We start from the raw sequence: 15,142 nt of genomic DNA on the forward strand, positions 1-15,142 counted from the left end.
TCCTGATTCCTGATATTTTCATAAATAATTGTATACAGTCTCCTCAGTCCTGATTTTTTCAGAAATTCTTGTAGAGTGTCCTCGGTGCTGATATTTTCATAAATCCTTTTAGAGTTTCCTCAGTCTTGATAATTTCATAAATCTTTGTAATGTATAATGAGTCCTGATATTTTCATAAATAATTATATACAGTTTCCTCAGTCCTGGTAATTTAATAAATCCTTGTAGAGACTCCTCAGTCCTGATATTTTCATAAATCCTTGTACAGTCTCCTCAGTCCTGATTTTTTCATAAATCCTTGTAAAGTCTCCTCAGTCCTGATATTTTCATAAATCCTTGTAGAGTCTCCTCAGTCCTGATTTTTTCATAAATCCTTGTAACGTCTCCTCAGTCCTGATATTTTCATAAATCCTTGTAGAGTCTCCTCAATCTTGAGAATTTCATAAATCTTTGTAGAGTATCCTGAGTCCTGATATTTTCATAAATAATTGTATACACTCTTCTGAGTCCTGGTAATTTAATAAATCCTTGTAGAGTCTCCTCAGTCCTGATATTTTCAAAAATTCTGGTGGAGTCTACTCAGTACTGATATTTTCATCAATGCTTGTAGAGTCCCCTCAGTCCTGATATTTTCATAAATCCTTGTAAAGTCTCCTCAGTCCTGATATTTGCATAAATCCTTGTAGAGTCTACTCAGTCCTGATATTTGCTTAAATCCTTGTAGAGTCTCCTCAGTCTTGATAATTTCATAAATCTTTGTAGTATATCCTGAGTCCTGATATTTTCATAAATAATTGTATACAGTCTCCTCAGTCTTGGTAATTTAATAAATCCTTGTAGAATCTCCTCAGTCCTGATATTTTCATAAATCCTGGTGGAGTGGACTGAGTACTGATATTTTCATAAATGCTTGTAGAGTCCCCGCAGTTCTGATATTTTCATAAATCCTTGTAGAGTCTCCTCAGTCCTGATATTTGCATAAATCCTTGTAGAGTCACCTCAGTCCTGGTTTTTTCATAAATCCTTGTAGAGTGTCCTCGGTCCTGATATATTCAAAATTGCTTTCAGAGTCTCCTCAGACTTGATAATTTCATAAATCTTTGTAGTGTATAATGAGTCCTGATATTTTCATAAATAATTATATACAGTTTCCTCAGTCCTGGTAATTTAATAAATCCTTGTAGAGTCTCCTCAGTCCTGATATTTGCATAAATCCTTGTAGAGTCTCCTCAGTCCTGATTTTTTCATAAATCCTTGTAGAATGTCCTCAGTCCTGATATTTTAATAAATCCTTTTAGAGTCTCCTCAGTCTTGATAGTTTCATAATTCTTTGTAGAGTATCCTGAGTCCTGATATTTTCATAAATAATTGTATACAGTCTCCTCAGTCCTGGTAATTTAATAAATCCTTGTAGAGTCTCCTCAGTCCTGATATTTTCATAAATACTGGTGGAGTCTACTCAGTTATGATATTTTCATAAATGCTTGTAGAGTCCTCTCGGTCCTGATATTTTCATAAATCCTTGTAAAGTCTCCTCAGTCCTGATATTTTCATAAATTCTTGTAGATTCTCCTCGGTCCTGATATTTTCATAAATCCTTGTAGAGTCTCCTCAGTCCTTATATTTTCATATATCCTTGAAGAGTCTCCTCAGTCCTGATATTTTTATAAATCCTTTTAGAGTCTCCTTAGTCCTAATATTTTCATAAATCCCTGCAGCGTCTCCTCAGTCCTGACATTTACATAAATCCTTGTAGTGTCTCCTCAGTCCAGATTTTTTCATAAATCCTTGTAGAGTCTCCACAGTCCTGATATTTTAATAAACCCTTGAAGAGTCTCCTCAGTCCTAATATTTTCATAAATCTTTGTAGCGTCTCCTCAGTCCTGACATTTTCATAAATCATTGTAAAGACTCCTCAGTCCTGAAATTTTCATAAATCCTTGTAGAGTCTCCTCAGTCCTGATATTTTCATAAATCCTTATAAAGTCTCCTCAGTCCTGATATTTTCATAAATCCTTGTAGAGTCTCCTCAATCTTGATAATTTCATAAATCTTTGTAGAGTATCCTGAGTCCTGATATTTTCATAAATAATTGTATACAGTCTTCTCAGTCCTGGTAATTTAATAAATCCTTGTAGAGTCTCCTCAGTCCTGATATTTTTATAAATCCTTTTAGAGTCTCCTTAGTCCTAATATTTTCATAAATCCCTGCAGCGTCTCCTCAGTCCTGACATTTACATAAATCCTTGTAGTGTCTCCTCAGTCCAGATTTTTTCATAAATCCTTGTAGAGTCTCCACAGTCCTGATATTTTAATAAACCCTTGAAGAGTCTCCTCAGTCCTAATATTTTCATAAATCTTTGTAGCGTTTCCTCAGTCCTGACATTTTCATAAATCATTGTAAAGACTCCTCAGTCCTGAAATTTTCATAAATCCTTGTAGAGTCTCCTCAGTCCTGATATTTTCATAAATCCTTATAAAGTCTCCTCAGTCCTGATATTTTTATAAATCCTTGTAGAGTCTCCTCAATCTTGATAATTTCATAAATCTTTGTAGAGTATCCTGAGTCCTGATATTTTCATAAATAATTGTATACAGTCTTCTCAGTCCTGGTAATTTAATAAATCCTTGTAGAGTCTCCTCAGTCCTGATATTTTCATAAATTCTGGTGGAGTCTACACAGTACTGATATTTTCATAAATGCTTGTAGAGTCTCCTCAGTCCTGATTTTTTCATAAATCTTTGTCGAGTATCCTGAGTCCTGATATTTTCATAAATAATTGTATACAGTCTCCTCAGTCCTGGTAATTTAATAAATCCTTGTAGACTCTCCTCAGTCCTGATATTTTCCTAAATGCTTGTAAAGTCTCCTCAGTCCTGATATTTTCTTAAATCCTTGTGGAGTCTCCTCGGTCCTGATATTTCCATAAATCCTGGTGGAGTCTACTCAGTATTGATATTTTCATAAATGCTTGTAGAGTCCCCTCAGTCCTGATATTTTCATAAATCCTTGTAAAGTCTCCTCAGTCCTGATATTTTCATAAATTCTTGTAGATTCTCCTCGGTCCTGATATTTTCATAAATCCTTGAAGAGTCTCCTTAGTCCTAATATTTTCATAAATCCCTGCAGCGTCTCCTCAGTCCTGACATTCACATAAATCCTTGTAAAGTCTCCTCAGTCCTGATATTTGCATAAATCCTTGTAGAGTCTCCTCAGTCCTGATTTTTTATAAATCCTTGTAGAGTCTCCTCAGTCCTGATATTTGCATAAATCCTTATAGAGTCTCCTCAGTCCTGATATTTGCAAAAATCCTTGTAGAGTCTCCTCAGTCCTGATATTTTCATAAATCCTTGTAGAGCGTCCTCGGTCCTGATATATTCAAAATTCCTTTTAGAGTCTCCTCAGACTTGATAATTTCATAAACCTTTGTAGAGTATCCTGATTCCTGATATTTTCATAAATAATTGTATACAGTCTCCTCAGTACTGATTTTTTCATAAATCCTTGTAGAGTGTCCTCGGTCCTGATATTTTCATAAATCCTTTTAGAGTCTCCTCAGACTTGATAATTTCATAATTCTTTGTAGAGTATCTTGATTCCTGATATTTTCATAAATAATTGTACACAGTCTCCTCATTCCTGATATTTTCATAAATCCTTGTAGAGTCTCCTGAGTCCTCATTTTTTCATAAATCTTTGTCGAGTATCCTGAGTCCTGATATTTTCATAAATGCTTGTAAAGTCTCCTCAGTCCTGATAATTTCTTAAATCCTTGTGGAGTCTCCTGGGTCCTGATATTTCCATAAATCCTGGTGGAGTCTTCTCAGTATTGATATTTTCATAAATGCTTGTAGAGTCCCCTCAGTCCTGATATTTTCATAAATCCTTGTAAAGTCTCCTCAGTCATGATATTTTCATAAATGCTGTAGAGTCCCCTCAGTCCTGATATTTTCATAAATAATTGTATACAGTCTCCTCAGTCCTGATTTTTTCAGAAATTCTTGTAGAGTGTCCTCGGTGCTGATATTTTCATAAATCCTTTTAGAGTCTCCTCAGTCTTGATAATTTCATAAATCTTTGTAATGTATAATGAGTCCTGATATTTTCATAAATAATTATATACAGTTTCCTCAGTCCTGGTAATTTAATAAATCCTTGTAGAGACTCCTCAGTCCTGATATTTTCATAAATCCTTGTACAGTCTCCTCAGTCCTGATTTTTTCATAAATCCTTGTAAAGTCTCCTCAGTCCTGATATTTTCATAAATCCTTGTAGAGTCTCCTCAGTCCTGATTTTTTCATAAATCCTTGTAACGTCTCCTCAGTCCTGATATTTTCATAAATCCTTGTAGAGTCTCCTCAATCTTGAGAATTTCATAAATCTTTGTAGAGTATCCTGAGTCCTGATATTTTCATAAATAATTGTATACAGTCTTCTGAGTCCTGGTAATTTAATAAATCCTTGTAGAGTCTCCTCAGTCCTGATATTTTCAAAAATTCTGGTGGAGTCTACTCAGTACTGATATTTTCATCAATGCTTGTAGAGTCCCCTCAGTCCTGATATTTTCATAAATCCTTGTAAAGTCTCCTCAGTCCTGATATTTGCATAAATCCTTGTAGAGTCTACTCAGTCCTGATATTTGCTTAAATCCTTGTAGAGTCTCCTCAGTCTTGATAATTTCATAAATCTTTGTAGTATATCCTGAGTCCTGATATTTTCATAAATAATTGTATACAGTCTCCTCAGTCTTGGTAATTTAATAAATCCTTGTAGAATCTCCTCAGTCCTGATATTTTCATAAATCCTGGTGGAGTGGACTGAGTACTGATATTTTCATAAATGCTTGTAGAGTCCCCGCAGTTCTGATATTTTCATAAATCCTTGTAGAGTCTCCTCAGTCCTGATATTTGCATAAATCCTTGTAGAGTCACCTCAGTCCTGGTTTTTTCATAAATCCTTGTAGAGTGTCCTCGGTCCTGATATATTCAAAATTGCTTTCAGAGTCTCCTCAGACTTGATAATTTCATAAATCTTTGTAGTGTATAATGAGTCCTGATATTTTCATAAATAATTATATACAGTTTCCTCAGTCCTGGTAATTTAATAAATCCTTGTAGAGTCTCCTCAGTCCTGATATTTGCATAAATCCTTGTAGAGTCTCCTCAGTCCTGATTTTTTCATAAATCCTTGTAGAATGTCCTCAGTCCTGATATTTTAATAAATCCTTTTAGAGTCTCCTCAGTCTTGATAGTTTCATAATTCTTTGTAGAGTATCCTGAGTCCTGATATTTTCATAAATAATTGTATACAGTCTCCTCAGTCCTGGTAATTTAATAAATCCTTGTAGAGTCTCCTCAGTCCTGATATTTTCATAAATACTGGTGGAGTCTACTCAGTTATGATATTTTCATAAATGCTTGTAGAGTCCTCTCGGTCCTGATATTTTCATAAATCCTTGTAAAGTCTCCTCAGTCCTGATATTTTCATAAATTCTTGTAGATTCTCCTCGGTCCTGATATTTTCATAAATCCTTGTAGAGTCTCCTCAGTCCTTATATTTTCATATATCCTTGAAGAGTCTCCTCAGTCCTGATATTTTTATAAATCCTTTTAGAGTCTCCTTAGTCCTAATATTTTCATAAATCCCTGCAGCGTCTCCTCAGTCCTGACATTTACATAAATCCTTGTAGTGTCTCCTCAGTCCAGATTTTTTCATAAATCCTTGTAGAGTCTCCACAGTCCTGATATTTTAATAAACCCTTGAAGAGTCTCCTCAGTCCTAATATTTTCATAAATCTTTGTAGCGTCTCCTCAGTCCTGACATTTTCATAAATCATTGTAAAGACTCCTCAGTCCTGAAATTTTCATAAATCCTTGTAGAGTCTCCTCAGTCCTGATATTTTCATAAATCCTTATAAAGTCTCCTCAGTCCTGATATTTTCATAAATCCTTGTAGAGTCTCCTCAATCTTGATAATTTCATAAATCTTTGTAGAGTATCCTGAGTCCTGATATTTTCATAAATAATTGTATACAGTCTTCTCAGTCCTGGTAATTTAATAAATCCTTGTAGAGTCTCCTCAGTCCTGATATTTTTATAAATCCTTTTAGAGTCTCCTTAGTCCTAATATTTTCATAAATCCCTGCAGCGTCTCCTCAGTCCTGACATTTACATAAATCCTTGTAGTGTCTCCTCAGTCCAGATTTTTTCATAAATCCTTGTAGAGTCTCCACAGTCCTGATATTTTAATAAACCCTTGAAGAGTCTCCTCAGTCCTAATATTTTCATAAATCTTTGTAGCGTTTCCTCAGTCCTGACATTTTCATAAATCATTGTAAAGACTCCTCAGTCCTGAAATTTTCATAAATCCTTGTAGAGTCTCCTCAGTCCTGATATTTTCATAAATCCTTATAAAGTCTCCTCAGTCCTGATATTTTTATAAATCCTTGTAGAGTCTCCTCAATCTTGATAATTTCATAAATCTTTGTAGAGTATCCTGAGTCCTGATATTTTCATAAATAATTGTATACAGTCTTCTCAGTCCTGGTAATTTAATAAATCCTTGTAGAGTCTCCTCAGTCCTGATATTTTCATAAATTCTGGTGGAGTCTACACAGTACTGATATTTTCATAAATGCTTGTAGAGTCCCCGCAGTCCTGATATTTTCATAAATCCTTGTAGAGTCTCCTCAGTCCTGATTTTTTCATAAATCTTTGTCGAGTATCCTGAGTCCTGATATTTTCATAAATAATTGTATACAGTCTCCTCAGTCCTGGTAATTTAATAAATCCTTGTAGACTCTCCTCAGTCCTGATATTTTCCTAAATGCTTGTAAAGTCTCCTCAGTCCTGATATTTTCTTAAATCCTTGTGGAGTCTCCTCGGTCCTGATATTTCCATAAATCCTGGTGGAGTCTACTCAGTATTGATATTTTCATAAATGCTTGTAGAGTCCCCTCAGTCCTGATATTTTCATAAATCCTTGTAAAGTCTCCTCAGTCCTGATATTTTCATAAATTCTTGTAGATTCTCCTCGGTCCTGATATTTTCATAAATCCTTGTAGAGGCTCCTCAATCTTGATAATTACATAAATCTTTGTAGAGTGTCTAGAGTCCTGATCTTTTCATAAATCCTTGTAGAGTCTCCTCAGTCCTTATATTTTCATATATCCTTGAAGAGTCTCCTCAGTCCTGATATTTTTATAAATCCTTGAAGAGTCTCCTTAGTCCTAATATTTTCATAAATCCCTGCAGCGTCTCCTCAGTCCTGACATTCACATAAATCCTTGTAAAGTCTCCTCAGTCCTGATATTTGCATAAATCCTTGTAGAGTCTCCTCAGTCCTGATTTTTTATAAATCCTTGTAGAGTCTCCTCAGTCCTGATATTTGCATAAATCCTTATAGAGTCTCCTCAGTCCTGATATTTGCAAAAATCCTTGTAGAGTCTCCTCAGTCCTGATATTTTCATAAATCCTTGTAGAGCGTCCTCGGTCCTGATATATTCAAAATTCCTTTTAGAGTCTCCTCAGACTTGATAATTTCATAAACCTTTGTAGAGTATCCTGATTCCTGATATTTTCATAAATAATTGTATACAGTCTCCTCAGTACTGATTTTTTCATAAATCCTTGTAGAGTGTCCTCGGTCCTGATATTTTCATAAATCCTTTTAGAGTCTCCTCAGACTTGATAATTTCATAATTCTTTGTAGAGTATCTTGATTCCTGATATTTTCATAAATAATTGTACACAGTCTCCTCATTCCTGATATTTTCATAAATCCTTGTAGAGTCTCCTGAGTCCTCATTTTTTCATAAATCTTTGTCGAGTATCCTGAGTCCTGATATTTTCATAAATGCTTGTAAAGTCTCCTCAGTCCTGATAATTTCTTAAATCCTTGTGGAGTCTCCTGGGTCCTGATATTTCCATAAATCCTGGTGGAGTCTTCTCAGTATTGATATTTTCATAAATGCTTGTAGAGTCCCCTCAGTCCTGATATTTTCATAAATCCTTGTAAAGTCTCCTCAGTCATGATATTTTCATAAATGCTGTAGAGTCCCCTCAGTCCTGATATTTTCATAAATCCATGTAGAGTCTCCTCAATCTTGATAATTTCAGAAATCTTTGCAGAGTATCCTGAGTCCTGATATTTTCATAAATAATTGTATACAGTCTTCTCAGTCCTGGTAATTTAATAAATCTTTGTAGAGTCTCCTCAGTCCTGATATTTTCATAAATCCTGGTGGAGTCTACTCAGTACTGATATTTTCATAAATGCTTGTAGAGTCCCCTCAGTCCTGATATTTTCATAAATCCTTGTAAAGTCTCCTCAGTCCTGATATTTGCATAAATCCTTGTAGAGTCTAATCAGTCCTGATATTTGCATAAATCCTTGTGGAGTCTCCTCAGTCTTGATAATTTCATAAATCTTTGTAGTATATCCTGAGTTCTGATATTTTCATAAATAATTGTATACAGTCTCCTCAGTCCTGGTAATTTAATAAATCTTTGTAGAATCTCCTCATTCCTGATATTTTCATAAATCCTGGTGGAGTGGACTGTGTACTGATATTTTCATAAATGCTTGTAGAGTCCCCGCAGTTCTGATATTTTCATAAATCCTTGTAGAGTCTCCTCAGTCCTGATATTTGCATAAATCCTTGTAGAGTCTCCTCAGTCCTGATTTTTTCATAAATCCTTGTAGAGTGTCCTCGGTCCTGATATATTCAAAATTCGTTTCAGAGTCTCCTCAGACTTGATAATTTCATAAACCTTTGTAGAGTATCCTGATTCCTGATATTTTCATAAATAATTGTACACAGTCTCCTCAGTCCTGATATTTTCATAAATCCTTGTAGAGTCTCCTCAATCTTGATAATTTCATAAATCTTTGTAGAGTATCCTGAGTCCTGATATTTTCATAAATAATTGTATACAGTCTTCTCAGTCCTGGTAATTTAATAAATCCTTGTAGAGTCTCCTCAGTCCTGATATTTTCATAAATCCTGGTGGAGTCTACTCAGTACTGATATTTTCATAAATGCTTGTAGAGTCCCCTCAGTCCTGATATTTTCATAAATCGTTGTAAAGTCTCCTCAGTCCTGATATTTGCATAAATCCTTGTAGAGTCTACTCAGTCCTGATATTTGCATAAATCCTTCTAGAGTGTCCTCGGTCCTGATATTTTCATAAATCCTTTTAGAGTCTTCTCAGTATTGATAATTTCATAAATCTTTGTAGAGTATCCTGAGTCCTGATATTTTCATAAATAATTGTGCACAGTCTTCTCAGTCCTGGTAATTTAATAAATCCTTGTAGAGTCTCCTCAGTCCTGATATTTTCATAAATCCTTTTAGAGTCTCCTCAGTCTTGATAGTTTCATAATTCTTTGTAGAGTATCTTGAGTCCTGATATTTTCATAAATAATTGTATACAGTCTCCTCAGTCCTGGTAATTTAATAAATCCTTGTAGAGTCTCCTCAGTCCTGATATTTTCATAAATACTGGTGGAGTCCACTCAGTACTGATATTTTCATAAATGCTTGTAAAGTCTCCTCAGTCCTGATATTTTCTTAAATCCTTGTGGAGTCTCCTGGGTCCTGATATTTCCATAAATCCTGGTGGAGTCTACTCAGTATTGATATTTTCATAAATGCTTGTAGAGTCCCCTCAGTCCTGATTTTTTCATAAATCCTTGTAAAGTCTCCTCAGTCCTGATATTTTCATAAATTCTTGTAGATTCTCCTCGGTCCTGATATTTTCATAAATCCTTGTAGAGTCTCCTAAATCTTGATAATTTCATAAATCTTTGTAGAGTGTCTAGTGTCCTGATATTTTCATAAATAATTGTATACAGTCTCCTCAGTCCTGGTAATTTAATGAATCCTTGCAGAGTCTCCTCATTCCTGACATTTTCATAAATCATTGTAAAGACTCCTCAGTCCTGATATTTTCATAAATCCTTGTAGAGTCTCCTCAGTCCTGTTATTTTCATAAATCCTTGTAAAGTCTCCTCAGTCCTGATATTTTCATAAATCCTTGTAGAGTCTCCTCAGTCCTGATATTTTCATAAATCCTTGTAGAGTCTCCTCAATCTTGAGAATTTCATAAATCTTTGTAGAGTCTCCTGAGTCCTGATATTTTCATAAATAATTGTATACAGTCTTCTCAGTCCTGGTAATTTAATAAATCCTTGTAGAGTCTCCTCAGTCCTGATATTTTCATAAATCCTGGTGGAGTCTACACAGTACTGATATTTTCATAAATGCTTGTAGAGTCCCCGCAGTCCTGATATTTTCATAAATCCTTGTAGAGTCTCCTCAGTCCTGATATTTTCATAAATCCTTGTAGAGTCTCCTCAGTCCTGATATTTTCATAAATCTTTGTCGAGTATACTGAGTCTTGATATTTTCATAAATAATTGTATACAGTCTCCTCAGTCCTGGTAATTTAATAAATCCTTGTAGAGTCTACTCAGTCCTGATATTTTCATAAATGCTTCTAAAGTCTCCTCAGTCCTGACATTTTCTTAAATCCTTGTGGAGTCTCCTCGGTCCTGATATTTCCATAAATACTGGTGGAGTCTACTCAGTACTGATATTTTCATAAATGCTTGTAGAGTCCCCTCAGTCCTGATATTTTCATAAATCCTTGTAAAGTCTCCTCAGTCCTGATATTTGCATAAATCCTTGTAAAGTCTCCTCAGTCCTGATATTTGCATAAATCCTTGTAGAGTCTCATCAGTCCTGATTTTTTATAAATCCTTGTAGAGTCTCCTCAGTCCTGATATTTGCATAAATCCTTATAGAGTCTCCTCAGTCCTGATATTTGCAAAAATCCTTGTAGAGTCTCCTCAGTCCTGATATTTTCATAAATCCTTGTAGAGCGTCCTCAGTCCTGATATTTTCATAAATCCTTGTAGAGTCTCCTCAGTCCTGATTTTTTCATAAATCCTTGTAACGTCTCCTCAGTCCTGATATTTTCATAAATCCTTGTAGAGTCTCCTCAATCTTGAGAATTTCATAAATCTTTGTAGAGTATCCTGAGTCCTGATATTTTCATAAATAATTGTATACACTCTTCTGAGTCCTGGTAATTTAATAAATCCTTGTAGAGTCTCCTCAGTCCTGATATTTTCAAAAATTCTGGTGGAGTCTACTCAGTACTGATATTTTCATCAATGCTTGTAGAGTCCCCTCAGTCCTGATATTTTCATAAATCCTTGTAAAGTCTCCTCAGTCCTGATATTTGCATAAATCCTTGTAGAGTCTACTCAGTCCTGATATTTGCTTAAATCCTTGTAGAGTCTCCTCAGTCTTGATAATTTCATAAATCTTTGTAGTATATCCTGAGTCCTGATATTTTCATAAATAATTGTATACAGTCTCCTCAGTCTTGGTAATTTAATAAATCCTTGTAGAATCTCCTCAGTCCTGATATTTTCATAAATCCTGGTGGAGTGGACTGAGTACTGATATTTTCATAAATGCTTGTAGAGTCCCCGCAGTTCTGATATTTTCATAAATCCTTGTAGAGTCTCCTCAGTCCTGATATTTGCATAAATCCTTGTAGAGTCACCTCAGTCCTGGTTTTTTCATAAATCCTTGTAGAGTGTCCTCGGTCCTGATATATTCAAAATTGCTTTCAGAGTCTCCTCAGACTTGATAATTTCATAAATCTTTGTAGTGTATAATGAGTCCTGATATTTTCATAAATAATTATATACAGTTTCCTCAGTCCTGGTAATTTAATAAATCCTTGTAGAGTCTCCTCAGTCCTGATATTTGCATAAATCCTTGTAGAGTCTCCTCAGTCCTGATTTTTTCATAAATCCTTGTAGAATGTCCTCAGTCCTGATATTTTAATAAATCCTTTTAGAGTCTCCTCAGTCTTGATAGTTTCATAATTCTTTGTAGAGTATCCTGAGTCCTGATATTTTCATAAATAATTGTATACAGTCTCCTCAGTCCTGGTAATTTAATAAATCCTTGTAGAGTCTCCTCAGTCCTGATATTTTCATAAATACTGGTGGAGTCTACTCAGTTATGATATTTTCATAAATGCTTGTAGAGTCCTCTCGGTCCTGATATTTTCATAAATCCTTGTAAAGTCTCCTCAGTCCTGATATTTTCATAAATTCTTGTAGATTCTCCTCGGTCCTGATATTTTCATAAATCCTTGTAGAGTCTCCTCAGTCCTTATATTTTCATATATCCTTGAAGAGTCTCCTCAGTCCTGATATTTTTATAAATCCTTTTAGAGTCTCCTTAGTCCTAATATTTTCATAAATCCCTGCAGCGTCTCCTCAGTCCTGACATTTACATAAATCCTTGTAGTGTCTCCTCAGTCCAGATTTTTTCATAAATCCTTGTAGAGTCTCCACAGTCCTGATATTTTAATAAACCCTTGAAGAGTCTCCTCAGTCCTAATATTTTCATAAATCTTTGTAGCGTCTCCTCAGTCCTGACATTTTCATAAATCATTGTAAAGACTCCTCAGTCCTGAAATTTTCATAAATCCTTGTAGAGTCTCCTCAGTCCTGATATTTTCATAAATCCTTATAAAGTCTCCTCAGTCCTGATATTTTCATAAATCCTTGTAGAGTCTCCTCAATCTTGATAATTTCATAAATCTTTGTAGAGTATCCTGAGTCCTGATATTTTCATAAATAATTGTATACAGTCTTCTCAGTCCTGGTAATTTAATAAATCCTTGTAGAGTCTCCTCAGTCCTGATATTTTTATAAATCCTTTTAGAGTCTCCTTAGTCCTAATATTTTCATAAATCCCTGCAGCGTCTCCTCAGTCCTGACATTTACATAAATCCTTGTAGTGTCTCCTCAGTCCAGATTTTTTCATAAATCCTTGTAGAGTCTCCACAGTCCTGATATTTTAATAAACCCTTGAAGAGTCTCCTCAGTCCTAATATTTTCATAAATCTTTGTAGCGTTTCCTCAGTCCTGACATTTTCATAAATCATTGTAAAGACTCCTCAGTCCTGAAATTTTCATAAATCCTTGTAGAGTCTCCTCAGTCCTGATATTTTCATAAATCCTTATAAAGTCTCCTCAGTCCTGATATTTTTATAAATCCTTGTAGAGTCTCCTCAATCTTGATAATTTCATAAATCTTTGTAGAGTATCCTGAGTCCTGATATTTTCATAAATAATTGTATACAGTCTTCTCAGTCCTGGTAATTTAATAAATCCTTGTAGAGTCTCCTCAGTCCTGATATTTTCATAAATTCTGGTGGAGTCTACACAGTACTGATATTTTCATAAATGCTTGTAGAGTCTCCTCAGTCCTGATTTTTTCATAAATCTTTGTCGAGTATCCTGAGTCCTGATATTTTCATAAATAATTGTATACAGTCTCCTCAGTCCTGGTAATTTAATAAATCCTTGTAGACTCTCCTCAGTCCTGATATTTTCCTAAATGCTTGTAAAGTCTCCTCAGTCCTGATATTTTCTTAAATCCTTGTGGAGTCTCCTCGGTCCTGATATTTCCATAAATCCTGGTGGAGTCTACTCAGTATTGATATTTTCATAAATGCTTGTAGAGTCCCCTCAGTCCTGATATTTTCATAAATCCTTGTAAAGTCTCCTCAGTCCTGATATTTTCATAAATTCTTGTAGATTCTCCTCGGTCCTGATATTTTCATAAATCCTTGAAGAGTCTCCTTAGTCCTAATATTTTCATAAATCCCTGCAGCGTCTCCTCAGTCCTGACATTCACATAAATCCTTGTAAAGTCTCCTCAGTCCTGATATTTGCATAAATCCTTGTAGAGTCTCCTCAGTCCTGATTTTTTATAAATCCTTGTAGAGTCTCCTCAGTCCTGATATTTGCATAAATCCTTATAGAGTCTCCTCAGTCCTGATATTTGCAAAAATCCTTGTAGAGTCTCCTCAGTCCTGATATTTTCATAAATCCTTGTAGAGCGTCCTCGGTCCTGATATATTCAAAATTCCTTTTAGAGTCTCCTCAGACTTGATAATTTCATAAACCTTTGTAGAGTATCCTGATTCCTGATATTTTCATAAATAATTGTATACAGTCTCCTCAGTACTGATTTTTTCATAAATCCTTGTAGAGTGTCCTCGGTCCTGATATTTTCATAAATCCTTTTAGAGTCTCCTCAGACTTGATAATTTCATAATTCTTTGTAGAGTATCTTGATTCCTGATATTTTCATAAATAATTGTACACAGTCTCCTCATTCCTGATATTTTCATAAATCCTTGTAGAGTCTCCTGAGTCCTCATTTTTTCATAAATCTTTGTCGAGTATCCTGAGTCCTGATATTTTCATAAATGCTTGTAAAGTCTCCTCAGTCCTGATAATTTCTTAAATCCTTGTGGAGTCTCCTGGGTCCTGATATTTCCATAAATCCTGGTGGAGTCTTCTCAGTATTGATATTTTCATAAATGCTTGTAGAGTCCCCTCAGTCCTGATATTTTCATAAATCCTTGTAAAGTCTCCTCAGTCATGATATTTTCATAAATGCTGTAGAGTCCCCTCAGTCCTGATATTTTCATAAATAATTGTATACAGTCTCCTCAGTCCTGATTTTTTCAGAAATTCTTGTAGAGTGTCCTCGGTGCTGATATTTTCATAAATCCTTTTAGAGTCTCCTCAGTCTTGATAATTTCATAAATCTTTGTAATGTATAATGAGTCCTGATATTTTCATAAATAATTATATACAGTTTCCTCAGTCCTGGTAATTTAATAAATCCTTGTAGAGACTCCTCAGTCCTGATATTTTCATAAATCCTTGTACAGTCTCCTCAGTCCTGATTTTTTCATAAATCCTTGTAAAGTCTCCTCAGTCCTGATATTTTCATAAATCCTTGTAGAGTCTCCTCAGTCCTGATTTTTTCATAAATCCTTGTAACGTCTCCTCAGTCCTGATATTTTCATAAATCCTTGTAGAGTCTCCTCAATCTTGAGAATTTCATAAATCTTTGTAGAGTATCCTGAGTCCTGATATTTTCATAAATAATTGTATACAGTCTTCTGAGTCCTGGTAATTTAATAAATCCTTGTAGAGTCTCCTCAGTCCTGATATTTTCAAAAATTCTGGTGGAGTCTACTCAGTACTGATATTTTCATCAATGCTTGTAGAGTCCCCTCAGTCCTGATA

This window comes from Narcine bancroftii, chromosome 9, assembly GCF_036971445.1.
Source record: "Narcine bancroftii isolate sNarBan1 chromosome 9, sNarBan1.hap1, whole genome shotgun sequence".
Taxonomy (NCBI): domain Eukaryota; kingdom Metazoa; phylum Chordata; class Chondrichthyes; order Torpediniformes; family Narcinidae; genus Narcine; species Narcine bancroftii.